Source organism: Athene cunicularia (genome assembly GCF_003259725.1).
Source record: "Athene cunicularia isolate RWA chromosome 26 unlocalized genomic scaffold, athCun1 chr26_part1, whole genome shotgun sequence".
Taxonomy (NCBI): Eukaryota; Metazoa; Chordata; class Aves; order Strigiformes; family Strigidae; genus Athene; species Athene cunicularia.
In genome coordinates, this window is record NW_020799136.1 from 2199582 (window position 1) to 2219049 (window position 19468).

A 19468-nucleotide genomic window follows, 5' to 3' on the forward strand; every position below is an offset into this window, starting at 1 on the left:
ACATTTCAGCATTTTTCTTTGAATAAATTATTTGCAAATAAACATTTTCATTATTCGACCATCTCTGATGTTCCATTAGCATTCAGTGAATTATTTATTCAGCAGCTTTTCCCATCAATCACTGAATAAATTATTCGCAAATAAATTATTCTACCAGCTTTTGCTTTAAAGATGTCCCTTTGAGAACAATAGCTTCCCAGAATAGCAAACAGGCAAAGGGAGCAATTTAAAAGGCCTGATTCTCATCTCAGTCGTCTTGGTAGAAATCTGGAGGATTATCATAGAAATTTCTGGCCTTTTTCTGTATTTACACGTCTGTGAGTCAGCTCAGATTGCGGTACCAGACTGCTCCACTTTGCTGAAGCCAGCACAAAAACGTTCAGTGCCCTCCAGAATCAAGTCTCTGCCTATATCCTAATGGGCAGGGTCATCTCCGGCTCACGAAACTGAGCTGGATTCAAGCGACCCCTAATCAAACTGACAGCTCAGCTCTCAGAAGTGTCCAGGGAGAGGCGGGCACTGTAGCACTACCCCAGATATCTCTTTCTCCCTCCTAGTCAGGCAGGCAGCTCCGTTACTGCACCTTCTTATGCATAATACATTCAAACCTTGTCAGTACACCAAGCCCCAGTGTAAGTCTTGTTTGTGTCTGGGCCAAGGAGGATGAAAGCCTGTTACAACTAAATGAAGGCTACATTTATGCCAATTTTAAGGAATAATTGAGGTGCAGCGCTGGGGAATTTGCCGAACTCCTCTGTCCTTCTAACAAGAAAGAGCCTCTTTTGTTAGGCAGCACAAAAAGTCGCCCTCATTAAAACAAGCCATCTTTATCAAAACCACATGGAGGATTTATCGTCTCACCCATATGTTGGTGCCTTTCAGAGAGATACAGGAAAAAAAAAAAAAAGTGGGGGGAGACTGGGTATGGAGCCCTCATTTCAAGAGGGCTAATTATCAAAGCACGGTGATCCTCACATCGATATCAATCATGGCAACACGCACAAGGTTGTGCCAGAGTTTTAATAACACCAACCCTACCTGGGTTGCCTAGTAGTATCACTGCAATAAATAATTGCTAATTTGCACAAAATGAACAAATGAGATACAATGTAATTGTATGAGGGGGACAATCGAACAATAACATTAAGATATATAATTGACTTAATATCAGACGCTCTTCCCCCAATGAACCTTTCCTCATCCTCTGAGTAATTGTGTAATGACATTTATGTGTAATAGACTTGTGACATTATAAATGACACTTATGTCAGGATTGTCAGGCTGTGACAGCCTCAGAGACAGCTCCAGTGAGAAATTAATCACTTCTGAGGCTTGAAAGTTGCTCATTTATCGCTGCCAAATAAAATCTTGCAAAAAACAAGATCTTGCAATGAAACGCAAGCTCCAATCCACCTCCTCTCCGAGATGTGTTTTTGTCCCTGCAGAAAATCTTCCTGGGGACCATGGGGTAGTGGTCCCTCAGTAGCTGCATGGTCAGCCTTTTGGGGCTCTCTTCTACTCAAAGAACACAACCCAAGATGTCATCCTCTCCTCCATTTCTTCTCCTCTCAACATCACAGCACCTTTTACCAGCTCTTCATAATGTACACGCTTCTTTAAATATATGCATGTCTTAATATGCATATCTACATGTTTGACGTTTTCAGGACCGGAGGTCATGAAAGGGTTAACTTATTTGTTGGGGAGGACATTTTGAAATGTACTGTACATAATGAATACAAAAAAGAAAAGAAAACCTTCTCTAGATCAGTGTAGGGGCTATTATTAGACTATCAAACTGTCATTTTTCAAAGCATTTCAATTGTCACAATTTTTTCTAATGGCTTCTAAAGCATTATCTAATGCCTGGGCCAAAAAAAAGAAGAGGATCAAAGCATGTTGAAAAGCGCCAGTCAGACTGCATGACAAATAAGTGTTTGCCGGCTAAAACTCTTCCTATCGCATTTGTCTTCAAAAATATTTGTGAACTTCAAACCAAGATGGCTTTGTTTTTTAAAGATATGAGTGTCCTTAGGATTTTACATTGTTTTGGGTTTTTTTAATGATATATAATCATGTTAAGGGAGAGGATGACCTGGTTGTGGTCCTTTGGCATTGCTGCTCCAGCTGCCCTAAGCGCCACAGCACCACGGAGGTCCCAGGGACAGATGTGGAAGGCTCCAAGAGAAAACCAGAAAAGGTTGTGGTGGATGAGGATGGGAGCGGCTGGATGGCAGAGGAGCAAGTAAAGAGGAATACATGGTGGGTGATGCAGGAGTGTCCTGCTAAACCCTGGGAACTGAGAACGTTTGTGTAGGACGAGGTCTGGGGGAGCCCGAAGCACCTGGAGTTGCAGCGAGCTAGCGGTGACTGTCACCGGCAGGAGGGGACGCGCTCTCCCCCCTGATAACTGGGTACCCCCCTCCACCAGGGTGTCCAGACACAGGAGATACTCCAGGCACTGCTGTGAATCTCCCTCCTCCCTTACTTTTCCCACTCCATGATGTTGCCTTCTTGTTCTGTATTTTCAGGCAAATTAATGAAATTATTATGACCCTATATGGAAGGAAATAAAAGATATTAAAATGACTGGAGTCATGTAGAAGCTTCCTACAGAAATGAGGAGGGGTTTTGCCATTTCAGGTTAAGACTTCTGATGCCTCAAGCCTGCCATCTTTGCAATCCTTGTGCTTTGGTGAGGTCTTTAGGAAAAGGTTAGCCCTCCCCGTCACGCTCGGAGGAAGACAGTGCCCAACAGAGGGCTGGGGGGAGCTGCAAGTCCTTTCTGCACACCACTGCAGGCCGGTCTGAGAGCAGCATCAGAGGCCTCTTCCCTTTCCAGCGTCACAGCAAAGCAGCAAAGGATCACAGTAAGATCAGCAGCCTACGCGGGATGTACAGCAGTGCAACAATTTCCCCTAAAATTCTGTGTGTGCACACACGTAATTAACAGGCATGACAGTATGCATAATCACAGCTGTGTTAATGGACATGTCCCTGCAGGACTGGAAAATGAAAGCATTGCAGTTCTTCCTTAAAGTTACTGCCTGAATTGTAACTATGACCATCTTCCCAGAGAGGCGGGCGATGCTCACATCCCTCCCTCACGGCGGGAGCTCACACATTCCTGACACAGAAACCACGCGGGTCAGAGCAGGACCCTCTGCCCCAGCGCTGCACAAACCGAAGGGGCCGCAGAGGTGCGCAAACATCCTGCAGCCTGGACGTCCCTCTGCTGCAAACTCCTACCAGCCCCTGCGGGTGTGGTGCTCCACTCTCCATCCGCCCATCGCAGCCAGCTCGGGGGATACAGGGTCACTGGTGCAGGGACTTGTTATCTTTCTCTCTGTTGCCTTCCTGCATCCATTAGAAATACCCACTACCTCCGCATCCTCTGTCCTCCTCCCTCTGCCACCTCACAGTGCAGGCAGGAGGGCAGGGCAGCTCCCGGCCACCCCTGGCCACGCCAGGCACCAGGGGCCGTGAAAGGCTTCACCTGCAATCCTTCTCCTAACACACACGCCTTACATCAGGCTGCCAACGCAACAGATAATTTTTTCAGCCCCAATGACAATGGAATTTACAAACTGATTCAGCTTAACCGAGCGTGACTGCAATAGGCTAATTCCGCATTCCTAATTAAATTACATTATTTTCTAGGTGGAGGTTTATGAGCAGAGGTGAAGAGTAATGATACCAGCAAGCCACAGAATCACATGTACATGTTAGAGCAGAGACTCTTGTCTAGATGGCAAAACGAATTGTTCTATTTACATCTTTTTTAAATGTCACAGTACTTTCCTGTGTTTAATGTAGGGCTTGTTTATGCACAGTCATTCTCAGAAGAGGAAATGGGAGCTATTCAGAGGAAAAACTACAGACCTGACTGCAGAAGGGAAATAAGTATCTGGAACTTCTCAAAACCACCACTTCCGATGGACAAAAATACTGCTTTTTAAAACAGCAACTCATTGCTGCTAGGTGCCTTAGGAAGTTATTGAACAGTGGCACAGAACTGACGGCAGGGAGAGGAAGAGGAGTCCCGAGGCTGGTCTCTGCCTCTAACCACAAGCTGCCTCTGCTGGGAAGGGAGCCCAAACTCCCGTCTGCCACCCACCTCCAGAAAGACACACTGCAAACTCCCGACAGCTTTTTTTGCTGATGCTTTCCTCGGCGAACAAGTGGTTGGAATCCAGCTTTGCATTATGGATGTTCAGAGGCAAAATATAGATTGTAAGCTTAGAGATTTTTCTGAAATCATAAACAAAAAGGGAAGAAATGCAAAAAGCAGAAATATAACTTTATGGCCTGTGAAATTGAATTGCCTTTTATAGGTCCTTACCTATGGACGGACGGCGAGGGGTTTGTCATCTTACGGGAGGTGAGTATTAAAACCTGCCAGTGAAAGAGAAGGCATCGTGCTGCCTGATGAAAGGCGCCTTTTCCCCACGAGCTCAGGCAGCCTGGATTCCAGAGCTAGCTCTTACTTGCTCTCCACTGAAGAGCTCCCAGAAGTTTCAGACACACTGTAACGTCAGCAGGAAGGCGCCTTGCTTTGTAGCACTAGAGTCATAAACACGCGACGGCAAGGAGCCAAAAATCCCCATCCTACATCACCAGAGCGAGCAAGAGAACGGGTCAGTGGAAGGAAAAACTTTGAACCAACCTGAAAGTGTTGCATCTCCCTCCAGCACTGCTCAAACCCGAGCTCTCTTTTCTTAATGCAAATTGTTCTCTGCACTGGCCTGTCAGGTATTGACAGTGAACCTGTCTGACGTGGAATTTGCAGGAGAAAACCAATGTAGTTTGATGGAGCTGGTACTGTGGATAAAGTCAGAAAGACGGCAACCAAACTTTATCACCTAATAGGTTTTTCCAGAAGTTGTGAGTTACGTACCAACATCCTGTCTTCTTTCAGTCAGGAGCTGAGGTCCTAATCCCATCACATGAGTAACAGACCAACACATCCCAGGCCACACCCCCTCTCGAACTGTGCTTAAATTACCTGGAAGGATGAATGACGTGGATATAAAGGTTGTAAGTGATGGTGAATCTGCTCTATTCCCTTCGGAATTTACTCCAGAGGTCTGCTCTCATTTAAAAAGTGGGTCTTATTTCCAAATTTATTTTTTTTTCTAACTCTACTCTACAGACATTAGGTTTCACAGCACCTACTTTCATTGCATTAAACGAGCTTTAAAACCCACCTGTCTCACTCTTACTTTACCCGTTGGACCTGATAGAGGAGTGAAGGGCTATTCAACATCAGAGACTTCGACATCAACATTTGAGAGAAAGCACAGCCAAACTAAGCCCAAAATGACAGTTCTGTTGAAGTCAGCTGTGTTTCTGAACTCCTCTGAGAGTAAGGAAGTCAGAACCAAGCTTTTAAAAGCCCCAGGGATAAAACATATAGGCCCTCGAGTTATATATGTAATCATCAGAGAAATAACTCGGCAAAGGAGGTTGTCACCACGTTTCATCTCTAGCTTATTTAGTCTGTCCTCTTGTAGCTGCCGTTTCATACTTCAAATCATCCCGGCTACCTTCTTTGTAGCATTTGATTCCAATAAATTGATTTTGATGATGTACTGAGAATTAAGCAGATACTTCATTACATCGACTCAAGATCAAACTTAGGAAGACATAATTGAACCTTTACGAATCCTGCAATCTCATTTAGACAATCAATTATTTTGTTTATCTACTTAAGCATCCTAATGGGAGCCAAGTAGGGTAGCAGGAAAAAAAACAAGGCACTTAAGCTCGTGTGAAGTTTGTAGGTGTAGCTGAAACAGAATCTTTAAGCTGGGACAGGTGGGGAAGAGTATGTATTTTAAGTGGTATCTAAAACAGAACATAAAAATAGTCACAGCAAGCTTCTCCAGATGACACAAGCATCACATAAACGCAGCATCACAGTAGAATAATAAGCATCTTTTAATGTACAAAAGCACACACCTCAGCTTCAGCTGCAAAGGGCTGCATCATAAAGACACAAATCTGAAGATGCAGATAGGTGCTTAGCGGAAAGCACAAAAGCATCTGCGCAGAGCAGGTACCCAATTCTCATGCAAAGCCCCTGCACTTTCCAGAGCTTGAAAATTCAATACTTTTAAGATTCTGGCTGTAGTTCTTAAGTGCTGAGAAAGGAAAAGTAGTAATCAGCATAAATGAGATTGGCTTTCTGAAGCCCAAATCACGAGGTGAATAGAGGAACGGGCCGAGGTCTGACAGGGGATGTGAGAGGCTGACCCTGCGGGTGCTGCAAGGGACGGGACCCCCGGGCAGAGCCGGGCTGCGGGGGTCACCCCAGCAGCTCCCCGTCACCCACAGAGCTCCCTCCGCACCCCGCCAGATCGCACCACCCCGAACGAAATGAGTTCTGCGCCCTAGTGTCCGATCCTGCGGGAAGATGTTTGTTCCTCTTAGGATTCACAGCTGGAATTTTCAGAAATGTCCAAAAGATGCCACGCCCGGAGTGCATCAGAAACTGAGTGAACTCCTTTACGTGTTTTAAAACTTGTAGCCATAATAATCATTATCATTATATAGTACTGTTACTACTAACAATAACAAGAATAATAGTTATTACTGCTATTAGTTGCCATTATTATTACTATTATGGCTTCCTATAGTATGAGGGATCAATTCAGCTAGGAGACAAATGAGCATCAGGCTAGGGAGGTAAATGGGGAGGCTAGAATAAACAATCCTATCCCTTTTTTTGGCAGCAAATGATAAAAGATATCCAGCTGTCCTAGCTCCAAGGAGGGGCGTTAATCTATCACCTGATACAGTTGAAAAGCTTACAAAAATCTGGTTATATTTTTTAATCATCTTGCATTTTAGACCTTTAAAGTACAAATATGGATTTCAAACATATCAGGGGAACAAATTAACTTAGAAAAATGGCTGTACTTTCCAAGGTTGCACCTGCCATGAAATTGCTCCAAGTTTGCATTTTCCCTTAGTCTCTAGTGTGTCATTACAGCAGATTGATCACCCTCCTCTCCCCGGCAACTCCCCCATTAGAGGGTTATTGTATGGAAATTAATGGGAGGCTAGAAACATTCCTTTTGCAGCTGCAGTAGTAGAAGTCAGTTTTGATTAAGCACTCGAAACCCAGCAGACTGGGGTGATCTCTTTGCTTTAGTTCCCTCTTTTATTATCACTGGTGTCAAGTTTTGTTACTTTAGCCATTCCCCTGGTACTCCCACTGCATCCTTGTGTAATAATAGGGGTTATTTTATTTATGTGCATGTCTATTTATTTTAAATATGTACAGACCGATTCTCACTGGTGCAAAGTCCCTTTACACCACCCTTAACACAGGCGCAGGAATCACTTCTGCTCATTTCAAAGACCCGTTTAGTGCCTGAGTGGGGTAAGGAAGCACCGATGTAAATGAGTGTCAGGAGCACGGATGTATCTCCGTTCAATTACCCTAACAGCAGTTATAGCTGATGTCACACTTAATGTGTACCTGCTCTGTCTCTTATTCATCTTGCTGTTTCCTACCTGCCCAGTCTGATCCAGTTCCCATTGTCAGCTGGCAAATAACAGACGTACAAAGTGGCTCTTATGAAAAGAGCCTGTATTTCTTAAAAGCCAGATATTAATCAAAGCCATGATGGAAGAGGGGTTGTAAGATACTTGTAAAACGCATGACCAGATACAATGCTCAGAGGACAGCATTCCACTTTTTCTATTGTCCTGGCAGTTTTTCTCGCAAACAATGAACTCAGTGGGTATAAAAACATAGGGAGGGAAGTTCCTTTTAAACTGATCCCACCGCAAATCATGCGATAATTGAAAAAAAAAAAATGAAACTTCACACTGTGTCAGCTAGAATTACAGTCTTGGTGTTTGAAAAGGAAACTGGAGTCATTCTGACTGTTGGTTGCACCCAGCTGCAGAGAGCAGCCCAGGGCAGGAGCGGGGAGAGCTCTGGTGCTCGCACACCCCCAAAGCCTTCCCTGCAGCTCCCTGCGTGTGGCCGTCAGCACCGCAGTCACATCTGCCCCTGGCTGTGGCACACACACCCCTAAATGGGGGTTTTATACCCTGCCTGCAAGGTGGCACAACAGCTGTTGCAGGTTTCTCTTGACTTTGCTGCTGTTTAAAACCCAGAGGGACCTCAGGTTTGAGGAAGGTTCCTGTGACGTATCACTCGCTGCAGTGCCAGAACACTCTTGGTTTAGCAAAATGTGGCGTTTTCCTGATGGAGAGGCACGGATGGCTTTGGATGCTGGAAGTGGCTCTGTATGTTTGTATGCATACACAAAAAGCTTACTGACCAGACTGCCTACCTGCTGTTCACAATTCAGTTTTCACTTCAATTTTAATTTACAAGTTCCAGAGTAGGATATTAAGGTCTTCATTCCCCCCCAACACGAAGCATCTAAATTATATGCCAGTAACCACTGATGAAACAAAGCCAAGTGAGGCTTCTGAGGACGCACAAAGCCATGCACAGCAAGGCTGGTCCCACCAAATGCCAAAGTGCCGTTCGCCAGCAGCCCCTGCAGCCGTGGACGAGCGCCAGGTACGTCCGGAGCACAGCAGCTACAGCTCCAACAGCGAGGCAGCTGAGAGGTGTGGTAAGGACCAGTGCTTGGAGAACCGATTTAAGTGGCATCTTTGGGGGAAGAAGAAAAGAAAAAGCTTTAAGGGATTATTTCTAGGGCTCATAAAGGTGCCTTTTGAATATCCATCAATCAAGCAGTCAGTTAAAGTCTGCTCGGCACACAAGAGCATAGAAGGAGTAAAGAAAATTGGATACGGCGTACATCTGAGATGTGCAAGCTATCACCCATAACCTTCAGCGATCCGCTTCACGTGTAAAGCGCGGCAGTTTGGTGAACATGATGTGAGCGGGATGCTGAAGTACTGAACAAACAGGTGCTTGGCTCAAAACCTGATGTGGTGGCTTCTCTCACTGCCAAAGACAGGCAATGTCAGCAGTCGGTTTTAACAACTTCGGTAGGAATAATGGAAGACGGGAAATAATCTACAAAAAGAAAGGAGCTGGAGATGTTTGGGTACCAGCCAAAGGGCTGTAACCTGCCTTTAAGGAGCAAATAAAACCAGAAGGACAGTAATAACAAAGCAGTGGCTGACTGCGGATAGAATAAAGGGTAATTGCAGGCTGAGCATATGGCCTGCTAAGGGAATAGACAGCGAGAGGAGATTCACAGACCGTTCCAGAGCTTGCAAAAGCTGTAGGTCAGGAGCAATGGGCTCATGATGATCACTGATTTTATGGCTGGTTCCTTTGCATCCTTGCTACGGCAGGAATAAACTACTGAGCCATGGCTAACATTTTTTTCCCAGGACTCCATCTCTTTCTTCGTACTGGTTTTGTGGTGGCATTTTTAAGTGTAGTATTGCAATAAATGAGAGTTGCAGAGCAAGGCACATCCAGGCCTCCCTTGTTACCAGGAGGCTTGCTTGGTCTAACGGAGAAAATAGTTAAAATGCTTTTTAAAATGGGGGGTTTTTTTTGACAACCCAAACCAAGAGGCGGAAGCTGATGTCTGAAATACGGTTCGACCACCGCACCACCCCCTGCTCAGGCAGCCCTTGTGAGCATTGTGTGGCTCATTCCAGCAAACAGCTATGCCAGGAACGGCTTTACATTTCTTTCTGATGTGACTTATACATTTAATGACAAAATACTGTACTACAACTCCCCATTTATCTTATTAAATGGTCCCAGAACTGCTCTGAGAAAGGTATTTAACATGAAGACATCTATTAATTAATAAGCACATTAGTCAGCAATCAATACTCAGTTGATATTGTTTGAATTATACATGTATAATAAGGATATGTTTCTGCCTTACTCATCTGTTTTAAGGCATATATTGAAAATGAGTAGTGCAGAACGGCTTTGCATTTTAAAAAGTTTGATTAAAATTATTTTTAAATAGACTAATCCTATGAACATATTATATTGCATAAAATTAGCCCTGAGCATAGCCAGTTTATCACCTCAGTCTCTTCACAGTCCATTGATTAACCAGACACCAGGAGCAGTCTGTTCTCTTTACTGCGTTTGGATTTTATTGTAGTGATATTGTTATCTGTTTCAAAATCCTGAGCGAGGCATTCCTAGCAATTACTTCCTCTTGGTCGGCATAAAATGTGCAGATAATTCTCAGGCTGATCCCCTACTGCCACTTGTATTACTCCAAGCTAGCAACAACCTTAAACTGCAGACCCCCGTCCTCAGAAGCGCTCTCAGACAACACACCCCCCTGCATCCCACCTACGTGACAGCCCCCGCGGCGCAGAGCTCCAGGGCGCACCTCACCGCTGCCCTGGCACGAGGGGCTGGACTGACATGCTCCCAGACAGAGTCACTGTGCAAGATGAGACCCTGTGGCTCCTCGTGCTCGCACGTGTAACTCGGGATGGGCCTCTGGAGCAGCACGATTTGCTCTTCCTCCGGCCCCAAAGGTACGTTCCTCGCACTCACGTTCCTCCCTGAGTAATAACCAGTAACGACACACACACGCACACTTTCCTTCAGAAAATCCAATTACAAGATACTTTTTGTTCTTGCATTTACCTTGAAATTAGACTTTTTTGCACAGGTTGAGTAAGCCCAACTAAAACCCCAGGAAAGGACCAGTGCGGGTGCTGCTCCTGTGTGATGTCCCCGTTTAACCGGGCAGGCAGCTAAACACCCCCCAGCTGCTGCCTCACTCCCCCCACCCACCCCCAGTGGGACGGGGGAGAGAATCGAGAGAAAAAAGTAAAAGGGATGAGTTGAGCTAAAGGTAATTTAATAGGATAGAAGAGGAAGGGAAAATAATGATAAAAGAATTTTTACCAGACCAGTGCGGGTGCTGCTCCTGTGTGGTTTCTGCCCGCAGAGCCCTTCCCGCTCCCGGCAGGCAGCACGTCCCACCCGTCCGTTCACAGACCGAGCTGCCAGGCCTGGCCTAGGCTGTGGGACCGGCTTTGGGCCGAGCTGCCGTTCTGGGGTGCTGCCCCGGGGCAGGTGCTGCCGCAGGGGAGCCCCAGCTGACCGCTGCCTTTGCCCAGCAAACCTCCGCCCTGGCCGTGGGTTTCACAAACCACCACCACAGCTCCCGTGCCGGCACGGCCGCACAACAGCAGCCGACATCTCCTCCTAAGCAGGGCTGCCATGAATGGGAACAACTTAATAGAAGTGAAGCAAGTCAGTGGAGTTACTGTGGCGTTTTGTCACGGGAATCTGCCTCAGTCCTGCCTACTGTGGTTTAATAGAGCTTAAGTTCTCTGCCTGAACATTCTCAAAGTGGATTAAAAAGTATTTGTTTTGCATTAAGAAGCAGTCTGCATGGGTGTAAAGTTAATGTATTATAATATTTAATGCATTAAGGTTTATATTAATATGCTTAAGTTATATTAAATTAACGTAAGCCATTCACACAAATAGTTTTACCTGGAAAGTTTTAACTAAATTGGCCGAGGCTCATTTACATGAGTGTACACAAACCCCAGAGCCAATGGGTTTACTTTTAAATTATCCCTCATTGTAAGAACAGCGAATGTCCCCTCTTCCTATACATACAATAGTAACTTAAAGTTACTATTTTTATTAGCACATCCATCAAAGAAAGCTTTTGTCTGCTTTGCTTTCAGATGCTGAAGATTGATACTTGGCCATTTTCCTCTCCATTTTGCCATACTACAGCTATGTGACCTGCTCAATTGTAGCAGCATGTTTTGTTTTCTCACGAAAACAATGGTATTTGTTTGTTGGCATCCTAGCAGCCACCCTCCAGAGCAGAAAACTATCTGAACCCAAAGATCTTCACCAGCTGATGGAGTTACAAACTGCACAAGCACTCAGAACTTACTGTACGTTAACAAAAGTCGTGGCAGGGGCACAGGCTGATGTGACAGATGGAATTAAAGGTGTTTCTTTCACCCGTGTTGTGGGCAGAGGCAGCAGGGAGAAGAGGATGATGGAGATACAGGGTTGTCCCGTTAGACAGCCCTCAGCACTGTCCTACCAGTGCCGTGCATGAGAGGGTGCTCTGCTCTCACCGAACTCCTGCGCTCCCTCGGCAGCTGGGGTCCCTGGATTTACACTTCACCTCGCTCTCAGCTGTGTCATGAAATGGCAGAGTAAAACTGAGGGAGCCCAGAGCCTGGGGCAGGTCCCAGAGAAGGTGGCTGAGGGGGGCGTGGGAACTGCGGGGCAGCAGAGGTGACCCCACAGGCAAGGAAACGCTTTTCAGAAACCAGCACTGTAAAAAAAAAAAAATGTTGCTCTTCATCAGCCTGAGCAATGAGCCCTGAGTGTTTTCATTTTATGCTCTGCCCCTTACACTGCAGAAACACCCCGATGTAGTATACGGAATCAAGAGTTCCTCGGTGATTCACATCCAGAGCCAGTGAGCCTCGCTCAGACGCTGAGATTTCTGTCAGGATATTTACAACTCTAAGTACCAGATTCATCTCCTATGAATGTGGTCCAGTGTTTATCCAAAACTTGCCACTAAACACCTCAGCTGTGATATTCTTGGCACATGGACTTGAGCAGGGACACTAACCCAGCCAAACAGCTTAAAAGCTAAAATGAGCGTCCACCTGCAATTACGTTACTTCTGCTTTGCAATGAGGAGTAACCTTGGTGAGTGTGGCTGTCCATGAGCTACAGGGACTGAGTGGAGCTCTCCTAGCCAGAGGAAGCCAGGCGAAGCTTCTCTGGTTCCAGGTGGTTCTGCACACCCACAAATACACATCTTGGAAAGTTTTCCTGCAGCTCGATGCAAAGCTGCACGCGTTCACCTGGGACCTGTGTGGAACTAATAGGTTTGGCTCTGCCTGAACCCAAACTGCAAAGCAAAAACCAGCCTGTGTCAGAAGACCAGAAGAAGGATTCGCACAAATGTTGTGGTAAGGCATTAGCCGTCTTTTTCCATCTGCTAAGCCACAGGAATGCGGCGCTCAGATCACAGCTAACCCTTGCAGGAGGTTAACCTCCGCGGGAAAGAAAGCACAAACACCAATATGGTGGATGCTATCTGTTCGATCTATTCACTGCGCAATTGCTTTATATACCCCTTTCTGTACATCGCGAGATCTTAAGTTCCCTGTACTTTCCGTGCATCACGAGATCTTTTCATGTGCCTCTGTTTTTCCCATACATCGCGAGATCTTCCGAGCGCCTCCCCCTACACACAAACCCACAGCAACTAAAACAGATGTGGACTTTTCTCAGCCACACGGCACGTGTCTGGCTTGATTATGATTACAGGTGGGGTTTTCCTCTCAGTCATTCTGGGTTAAAGCGGTTGGAGGGGGCAGCTCAGCTGGGATTGCACAGCCAGGCCCCGGGATCACGGCTCTGAGCAAACAACAGATTTCCTACCTGGGCATCAGGACTGAAACCGAGCCGGGACCCAAGCGCACGCGGGGCTGGTGATCAGTCAGTGAGCACGGGCTGGTTTCACCTTGTCGTCTCTGAAACATCACGGATCAAACGTTTCTGGAGGTCAGCACATACAGCCGCAGAGGATGTTGCAATACCTGTGATAAAAATAAAAACATAATGTGTTCTGATACTTGGATTGAAAATTAGCTTTAGGGTCTCCATGCATTGCTTTCTTAATGATGTGAAACATAATAGCTTCAACCGTAATAAAGACGAATTACTTTTTAATAAAATAATGAAACTCCGGTAAACACTCAAGGTTTATCACTTAATTTATCCCCAGTGCTCACACAGAAAAAAATTTTTTTTGCTATCTCTTCTTTAATATTCTCAGTGATTAGATTTCAATAACCCGCTCCATAGTAATGTGTGTCTCATTTCCCTGGACAGACAAAATAGGCCATAACTTCCTCTCCGTTAGAGCACTAATGCTGTAATTTAGAACTTCTGTCAAGATGAAAGATCTTTCCAGGGAGTTGCAGCAGGCCCATGGCAACACTTTGGCACAGGGCTGGATAATGAAGTTTTCATTATTAAATAAAGATATTTTAGGAATGTCATAACCCATAAATCCATTCTTCTACAACGCATCAGCACGTTATTTTGTTTATTTCTCATCTGCTGACTCCATCCTGCCCCTCCCCACTCCCCTATTTTTTGGCTACCTTGCAAGCTCTCTTAAGTTGCCATAGAGATAAATCCAAGTATCTCTCCCCGCGGGTCCTGGCGTGCCAGGGATTGGATGCAAAGGCCGCCCCGATGGGGAGGGCAGGGGCTCACATCCCTTTGCTGGCAGATAGTCTGAGCTCTGCAATTTGATGTTACCTGAAGGAAATGCTAATGTGGATCATGAAGCTCAGGAGCATCAAGAATTACAAAAAAGAGGGTGTTTTTCATGAGGAAATTTAGTACTGATAAATGGTGCCGCACTGGCTTTTTTTTTAGGCAAAGGCAGAAAGCAAAAGCAAAGGCAGATTTGCAATAAAAAAGTTTCTCAGCACTTAAGGCTCATTGAGATGAACTGACAGATATCAGCAGGGGAACTTGTTGCCTTCTGAAGGCACAAGAGAGAAAATTATGAATTGCACAAAGATAGGCCTGCTCACCTATCAGAAAATTATATTTATTTTTGGAGTTTAAAAACAAACTGTAAAGCCTATCAGCACTTGAATTAATTGAAAATAATTTTCCCCTTCCAGTGTTAAGCAAACAGGAAAGGTCTGTGTGACAACACGAATGCTGCCTGTAATGGTTGGCTAAGATCCTACTAATTAAAAAAAAAAAATCTCATTTGAAGATAGTTAATGGATTCTGCATTTCTACAAAGTATTAGGAAAGCAACATTTATCTGAACTTAGGGCTTGGGCTGATTACTACTCAATTAGTTGTGATTCAATTCACTGAAGAAAAATGTCCGCTTCATTAGCACAAAGCAATAACCACCGGCCACAGAATAAATTTTCTAGAATTCCTCTACCAACGAGTTTGATATTGCATTGAGTTTAGAATTTTCATGCTGCCACAAATGCCTTAATTGTAGCCCTGATTTCACATCACTGGGCTCAATTCATCCTTTTCCTTTAGACAACCTCAGAAAATACCACCGAATCGGGGAGTTTTCACTATTCAAACAAGATGCCAGCTTACAAGAACATTCTCCAGCATGGGGGTAAAAGTATTTGGGATTCTGATCGGCTGTGTTTTGATGATGGAGCAACCCTTTGCCAAATGCAGTTGTTGCCTTCAGCACCATTCACAAAGGATTCTGGATTCTGCAGAGCAAACGTGTCCTCTGCCGCGGCCAAGGACAGGGAGCGTGGCTGCGCAGGTACCAGAGATGCCACGGTTTAATTCCGAAACTCGAAAGTAGCCAAGGATGCTATGCTATAGCTGCCAAAATAAAATCCCACCATAACCCTGGGATTTCAGAGCTTAGAGATATCGACGTGAAAATCATATTTTTCCACTTACGAGAACAGATAAATCTTGGTGTCCGTTTTTGGGGAGCAGGGGCAGGTGTCCTCGATAGGACAAAACTAGATGCAACTAAAGTGAACAAGAAGTCTCCTGCCTTGCTTTTTGCTGGTGCTACTGGGACAATTCTTGGTAAGCATGGTCTTCAGTATTATCTCATTATTTGTGTTGTCTCACAACACATCCCAGTCTTCTTTGGGGGTCCCCCTCTTTCAGCAGTTTTGGTTGAAGCAATTTTTAACCTCACTTCCTCAGCACAGATGAAGTCGTTAGTTTGCACAAGCTGATTACAGTGGCAATGATGAGATATGTCAAGTTTCCGGAAGGGAATCCACATACCTATGAAAATAGCCTTGAATTTCAGTGCGGTGTTCCCACAATAAAGCTCAAGAACAGCTCGAGGCAAGTGAGGACCAAAGGAAATGCCGCACATAGATAAGTATCAGCATCAAGATCCTGCTTTCGTCTTCCTTAAAATAAACAAATAAATAAATATGAAGAAAAGGGAAAGGAAGAGAGTGCAAGGAGAGAATCTCTCCAAGGAACAAAGCTTGGGGAAAATCCAGCTCCCTCACCACTAGGTGTCTGTCTTGACCCAAAATCATGACCCAGGCCAAGGGAGTCACCAAACCCGGGCTGGGGACACTCTCCGGTCCCCAGCAGTTGGGTAGATGAAACAAAGTGCTTTCCGCCTTCCCTGCTCTTTATCACATTGACAGAAGTCCTGGACTGTGTCTCTCCTTACCGTATCAGCAGCATCTCTGGGGACACAGTCCGAGCCCCGCTTGCTGCCCGCCTCCAGGAGCAGTGCTCTGGGCAAGGCGGCTCTCACCGTGCGCCTCGGGTGGGTGGCTGCCCTGCAGCCCTGGGCTGTTCTTGGAAGCTCTTCTATTTATGGAAATTAACATATTTCATTTCACTTAATTAAAGCACCCAGGAGCTATCGAGCTTGTGTTTTTCAGGAGATTAAAGTGTGCTTTTAGAAGGCAGAGAAGGGCCAAAGCCTGAAGCTTAAATCCGAACCAACTATTTAGGAGATTCAAATCCATGCCGCTGGGATTCAGCCCTATCCCAGCTACATTCTGAAGTTTGATTCCTACCAAGAAGTTTAAACTGCACAAAATAACACATGAAATACCTTCTGGGATATATTTCTGTTTCCACTACTGGCCCAAACCATACGTATTCCGGAAAAAGACAAACACAAATTGACAGTTCAAACCACATTTCACTTTTCTGATTTATCCAGTTCTACAGCAATTCAAACATTCACCTGAAATATACACTTTTAATTTCGTGGAAAATGTGTGTGATAAAACTCTACTGACATTACAGAAGTACTACTCATAGCAGTAAAAACATACAAAGACCAAACAGATCAACCCCACGCCTCTAGCACGAGGTTGACTTACAGAAGATCCACCTTGCGTCAAGGCAATTTGGAATTTAGCGAAGGTGCGTGCTGGGAGGTACAGAGGTGAGGCCATCCATCAGAACCTCGGGACAGGGCTTCCATTTCGTGTCATTATCTAGTCTAGCATCAGGCGCATATTCTGATCTTATTCACAGCACGGTAAAACCAAAACCAATACTAACACTGCAGGAGACAATGGACTTTTGCCAATGCAACTGCGGTGAGCTCAGCTTCAAGCCCGAGGCCACGCTGCCTTACGAGTGGCTACCTCAGGCAAGCACCTAAAGCCATTTTTAAATGGTAAAAAGCAGCCACATGGATGATTACCTATTTGGGTTTTCCAGCTAGCATCAGAAATATCTAAATCTGATATATATACAATGCGAGGTGAAGAATTCACTGCTATTTAATTCACCTGAACTTCGTGGGTCCAGAAGGTGCCCCCGATCACGTGCCGTAGCTGCTTTCTATCCTCCTGAGGCGCACAGAAAAACACATTTGTCATTTTGACATTTTCAATGTCTATCTGATCACTCTGCTGTCACTCCAAGACTGTTACACTGCCGGTAATAGACTGTATGCACGATAAAATCTATATATACCTACAAAAGTTGACTTCTTTTTGTAACTGCAAACTGCATTTTAAAAGGGAGCAGAACTGCTCTTGGCAGAAGTACCGTGAGAGGTCATCTTTTCAGCTGTGGCTCATCGGCAGAGACAACACCACAAGACACGCGCTTCACCGCTCTGTATTTCTTATCAGTGAGTAGCTGACTTTCCCCAGCGTTCCCCTGGAAAATGCCACGTGAAATTACTCCGTGGTTCCAGCTGGCCAGCCAGGTACTGGAGCAGAGAAATGAATCTGCTGAGCTAATGAAGCTTAGGTCAGAACTGTATAAATACTGTAGAAAAGAATTTGCAAACATTTGTTCAAATGAAGGCTTGGAATTAGTTTCAATAGCGCCCACGAGTCACAACGTCTCTCGTGCGCTCTCCTGGAGTACTTGCACAAATGAACTGTTGTTTAAAAGAATATTCAGACAAAGCGTCATAAAAACACAGGCAAATACATGCTCAAATCTGAGCAGTTACGCAAATATTTCCTCCGATGACTAATGACACCAATGACTTTTCATGTTATTTGCGAACTTGAGAGTCATCTGCCTAGGAGTCTAGAATGTACTGGGTGGAAAATAACACAGAACAGTAAAAAGCACTGTAGTTTGAGAGAGACGTTCTGGTAGGATTTATTCGTATTTCTCCTGAGATTCAGTCCAACATCTTTCACCTGATTAGAAAGTCACTTCAATATCTTTGGAAACTATTCCTCTTCTAGGCCAATTTATCTAAAAGCCTCTGAATTCCTCTCAGCAAGGAATCTGTATATCCCAAGGCTGTTGCAAACATCTGTCTTCTTAGCACCTGTCAAGAATTTCCTAACATCACAGCTTTAACAATGCCAATATTCCTCTTACAAGTAAAATATCTACTTGAGCACTGGATGGATCAAAATGTTCTAAAATCAAAGCAGGGCAGCTGTTACTATATCATCATCACCGTGTCTGAATAACGTGGGACTTTTACGGAACAAGAGGAGGTGAAAAGTGGAAGTCTGGGATGTCAGCAGAGCACTAATGAGAAGTCAGCAGCGAGATACATGGGTGGAGAGTCCGGAGGCCCCACAGATCGCTGAGGTCGGAGATAGGAAGAAGATGCACTGGAGAAGAGTTTCTGCGGGGTTCTGGCAATTGCCCACCCTAAATCAAGCTCCTACTAGCTCAGTTGAGCTCAATAAACCTGACACTAAGCCAAAAGTCTTTGACAAGCTGGATCTTGAAGAATAAGAAAACAACGCCCTGACAACATTTGTATTTGCATAAACATTATTTAATCAGTTCTGTGCCATCTCATTTCTACAGTAGGCTGTGCCCAGACAATTTCCAAAAATGAGTTTAAATGCATTTAATTCTGGTGGGAAATAGTTTTCACTGTGACAGTTCCTGAAGGCAAAGTGTGCTAGAGGAGAGGCTAAGCCGGGACAAGTAGTACAAACACCCTTCTGCTGTGCTGCCATTTCAGACACGGCTTTGGAGAGACACTCGCATTCAGATGCAAGTTCAGCCTACGTGGTCCAACAAATTTAGCAGAGAGTCTAGCTGGTAGATACTTTTACAGGGACTTCCAGGATTCTGAGCCCAATAACTCATTTCTAAGAAGCTATTCAACAGACATTAAAATTATGTATTGTGAGTAGTACTGATCACAGTTTCTGATCTAGCAAATAATTCTTGTGCTTTCTCCAGGGCTGCTTCTGATTGTGTTTCCAGAACATTCATGCACATTCGACCTATGACACTTTGCTTTTTTCCTTGAAAGAACAGACCTTCCTGGCTTCCTTTGACTTGGTAGTTGGAGTGGGAAAGCTTGCTAAGAGGAACTCAAAAGCCTTTGAAGATAATTCATACTTTGGTCAAGAACTGTAATAACGTAGCTAAAATTACAATGTGCTCCAAGCACTAAACATTAAAGACCTTGCATTTTATAAAACTAATAAATCAAACATGGTAAGTGCTCAACTTCTGGCTAAATCTAGATAATAGGTGCAGCTTCACTTCCCCGAATTGCAGCGAGGTTATGCACTT

At 44.8% G+C, this 19468-nt stretch overlaps 1 pseudogene; it reads right to left on the reverse strand.

Annotated features, from left to right (window-relative positions):
• Window positions 1-19468, reverse strand: part of LOC113488795 — a 351505-nt pseudogene that overhangs the window by 257938 nt on the left and 74099 nt on the right.